Genomic DNA, 4,494 nt, shown 5'->3' with positions numbered 1-4,494 from the left:
GTGGTCTGCGATGCACATATGGTGGATTGCAGTCAGTTTGATGCTTGTCAGTGATCTAGGCTTGATTAAGTAGGAGTAAATAAGATGAGGTTAGTCATTGTCACCAAAGTACAAAGGGTTGCAAAGTTTCTTCATTCTCTGTTTGGTTTGCTAGTCTGTAAGCTGCTTTTCGATTCCTGGCCTCCAACATTTATTTTTTTTTACAGGATTGACAAAAAATACAAATGTGGCCATGACAGGGCTTGAGGAAAGTGGTCTTGTGACGGAAGAGCAAGCGGAGGAGTGATTGACAGTAGAGTATGGAATGTTGGGTAGTGTGAGTGACAGGTGGAGAGTGTCGGTTGGGAAATAACTGCTGAAAGGAGAGAGTGACTAGGGGAGGGATTGAGAAAGAGGGAAAGAGATGAAAAGAGAATGAAAGCGTATGTAAAAAGAGATAGAATAGCTATTAAGGAGGATATGATATTAGAATTATGAGGAATCTGTACGCAATGACTGATTGCTCTGGATTTCATGTTGCTTAAGTAAATGTTGGAAGCTGAACATTGAAAGATACAGGGCAGACAAAAGGAAATACTATTTTACACAGTTGCATGGTTAAGCTTTGGCGTTTGCCCCTACAAGAGGTTGTGATGGGCAGCAATGTAATCAGCATTAAAAGAGGATTAGACAAATTCATGGAGGATAAGGCTATGAATAGCTACTAGCCACCACTGTTGGAGACAGCATGCCTCTGAACACGAGTTACCTGGAATCACAGGTGGAGAGCATGTCACTGAGGTCAGGATTTGCTTGCACCTTTCAGGTTTCCTATTGCCATCTGGTTGGCCAATGGGACAGTAATATATCTGTTCAGTATAATGCAATTGTTTACAAACCGTGGGATGTGGCTGCCTCTCGAGAAGAAGAAGCCAAGATCTAGATGGGTTCAATGTTGCCTGGAAGTGATCTTGTGAGTAAAGCCCCACCATCCCAATGTAGTTTAGGAAGAAGGACATTGTTTTGTTTCACTGTGTATGACTGGAAAGCTCAATTGGTTAAAGTGTGGTGCTGATCATGCCAGGGTTGCAGGTCCGATCCCCTTATGGGACAGCTGCATATTCTTGAATTGCAGGAGATTGGACTAGATGATCCTCAGAGTTCCTTCCAACTCTGTGATTCTATGACCCTCAGAGAAATGAGTAACCAAACAATTAAACCCCTGTGTTGCAAACAAATATCAGTAATATCCAAAGGCAACACAATGACCAAGTACAACAACACAATGTCAATATAAACTCTTTATATAATCTATACAGAACATTGAACAATATGAAATATATGAAATATGCACTCTCCGCAAAACCAAATAAACAGAAATCTTCCAAATCTCTGAAAGTCACAAAATAAGCGCTCTTGATGGATTCTCTTGAAAGCATAGAACCAAATAAAGATAAGTCTTATAGGTCTCTGAAAGTCTTTGTGCGCTATGCAAGTCTCTGAAAGAAGCAATGGGTCAGATTCTTATCTGGTGAAAACAAGCTGTGAAGCTTTGTCTTATGATGTCCAACGCTGCCAAAGTGGTCCGCAAACAGACATAGTGAACAGTGATTCCAGATATACCCACTGTTTTGTGGAATTCTCCTTCAGCACAGCAGAAGGATACAGAAATGCTTCATAAACCCATCTATATGCTGAATGGAATTGTATAACAACAATTGCTATGGAGCACCTATAAGACTTATGTTTATTTGGTTCTATGTTTTCAAGAGAATCCATCAAGAGTGCATATTTGGTCACTTTCAGAGATTTAGAAGATTTCTGCTTATTTGGTTTTGCAGAGAGTGCATATTTCATATTGTTAAATGTTCTGTATAGATTATATAAAGAGTTTATATTGATACCTCAGACAAATGAAACAGAATTTGTGACCCAGCTGAAGGAGGAGATGAGAGGTATCTTCCTCTTTTCCTGTTCTAATGCCAGGGTGGGATTACGACCCCAGCCCACAGGTGGTTGTATGCACAACACTACATTGAAGGATCTCTGCAAAGTGAGGAACAGAGGACTGGTGCTGGGTTGTGGGGTTACAGAAAGTAGTTTAGAAGAGGGCTGGCTGAATTTAGGGGGGTTACAAGCTGTGATATGATGGCTAGGGGAGATGTCTGCCTCTCCCCTATTAGCATACAACAAGGCACAAGGAATGATGAGATTGGTGCAAAGGAGGGAAGGGAGGTCAGGATCAAGTGTGGCAGGTGGAGCATTTTGATATTGCATCAAAAGCATCAGATTCCTAACAAAAGCCTTTGATTCCCTGATTGTAATGTAAAGAGCAGTGGCTTTAAACCCTCTTGAAAGACCCACCTTAACATAATCCAGGAGAGAAGAACCTCTTCTGAGCACCAGGCTTGGGCATGAAAGCACTTGTGTCTCCAGCTGCCATTATCACTGTTCAAGGAAGGACAAGTTCTAGGAAGCTGTAAAAATAAAAATAAAAATCAGGGTGTCTGCATCTCTGAGCAAAACAACTGATGGGCTGCATGTTTTTCTAAGCCCTTACCTTGAAGGAGATCATTTGACTTTAATAGGATTATTTCAGACCCTCTGGTTAGAGCAGTGTTTCCCAACCTTGTGCCTCCAGATGTTTTTGGCCTACAACTCCCATCATCCCTAGCTAGCAAGACCAGTGGTCAGGGATGATGGGAGTTGTAGGGAAACACTGGGTTAGAGGGTTGCAGCCCTGAGGAGCTTAATATTATCTTCTGTCTTGAGGACAAACCTTCAGAAAGGTCAGCATGTTCTTAGCTGTGAAAACTTTGCATGCAGAAAATGTGAGAAGCAGCTAATGAGCAAAGCATCTAGTCGCTTCAGAAGGTTACACTTCATTTGGGAGTTTTATACCTTTACATGACTGTAACCTAGAGAGATTGGCAGGAATAGTCCGTCTGGAAAGGCTTTCAGGCTTCAGCTTTCAGGCAGGCCTTTCCAGTTTGGAAATTTGGTACAAAACTGAAAGTGTGCAAAAGCAACTGGAAAAGAAGGAAAGAGACTTGTCCATTGCCTTATTGAAATTAATGGACCTAACATATTCATGTTCATTGAATTCAGTGGATCCACTTTGAGTAAAATTTAATTGAATACCACCCATCCTTGTGCATTATTATTATTATTATTATTATTCACTTTAAAAACTAAATATAACCTTACAAAGTGACTTACAAAAAAGTTGCACATAAATTAAAGCCAACATAAAACTAAAGCTAAAAGCAGATTCATAGCCATTAAAAAGCATATTTATAACACGTTTCTGAAGGAGACCACAAATATCAATCCCTTCCAAATTAAATGCCAAAGAAAGGCCTGGCAGGAGGGGGGAGGGGACCCACCATTTTTGCCTCACACCTAAAAATAGCATGGGATGGCGCCAGGCCTGCAGATCCTCAGTAGGGCTGGTCAGCAGCAGCACATTTCTTTATCTTTATCAACTTCATGTCAGGCAGAAATCAACAGGAGGTGCACTACTTCTCACACATCTATATTCTTGGAGGGGGCGGGATAAGTGGCATCTTAAAGGCTAACTAGTTTTATTAGGGCTGATGCATTGGGTGGCAGGATCCTCAAAGATGTCCTCTATGGGAAGCTGGCTTTGGGCACCAGACTTGTTGGCAGACTAACTCTGTGTTACAAAGCTGGCAACATTAACCCCACCATATGGGAATCCCTTGCAGATGACAGCAGCATCAGGAGACAATCAGTCGGGTTATGTATCCAAAGCAGGGACCAGAGGAAGAATGACCATTGGGAGGAGCGCAGAAAGAAGAAATGCCATGGTACACCTGTGTCAGCACAACTGGATGCCTTCATCTGCCCCAACTGCAACAAAACATGTCTCTTCTGTATCAGTCTGTACAGCCACAGCAGGCGCTGTAACTCCAATGGCTTGACCTCACCCCCAAAGGCACACTCCTCCATCGTCTCCCAAGACAGAAGTAATAGTGCCACTGTATTCTGCTCTGGCCAGACCTCACCTGGAGTACTGTGTCCAGTTCTGGGCACCACAGTTCAAGAAGGACACTGACAAACTGGAACGTGTCCAGAGGAGGGCAACCAAAATAGTCAAAGGCCTGGAAACGATGCCTTATGTGGAACGGCTAAGGGAGCTGGGCATGTTTAGCCTGGAGAAGAGGCGGTTAAGGGGTGATATGATAGCCATGTTCAAATATATAAAAGGATGTCACATAGAGGAGGGAGAAAGGTTGTTTTCTGCTGCTCCAGAGAAGCGGACACGGAACAATGGATCCAAACTACAAGAAAGAAGATTCCACCTAAACATTAGGAAGAACTTCCTGACAGTAAGAGCTGTTCGACAGTGGAATTTGCTGCCAAGGAGTGTGGTGGAGTCTCCTTCTTTGGAGGTCTTTAAGCAGAGGCTTGACAACCATATGTCAGGAGTGCTCTGATGGTGTTTCCTGCTTGGCAGGGGGTTGGACTCGATGGCCCTTGTGGTCTCTTTCA

The 4,494-nt window shown here is 42.8% G+C and overlaps 1 long non-coding RNA gene across 1 annotated transcript; it reads left to right on the top strand.

The window, feature by feature from the left end:
* Positions 1-350: 350 nt before the first annotated feature.
* On the top strand, positions 351-3,802 carry LOC310845289. The gene is made up of 2 exons (XR_014564618.1): positions 351-952; positions 3,708-3,802. It is a non-coding gene; the product is annotated as an uncharacterized lncRNA (long non-coding RNA).
* The last annotated feature ends 692 nt before the right edge of the window (positions 3,803-4,494 follow it).

The sequence above is a fragment of the Podarcis gaigeae genome (assembly GCF_964106915.1).
Source record: "Podarcis gaigeae genome assembly, chromosome: 5".
NCBI classification, from domain to species: Eukaryota; Metazoa; Chordata; class Lepidosauria; order Squamata; family Lacertidae; genus Podarcis; species Podarcis gaigeae.
Note: the sequence above shows the minus strand (reverse complement) of the source record. Positions and strands in the feature narration are given on the sequence as shown.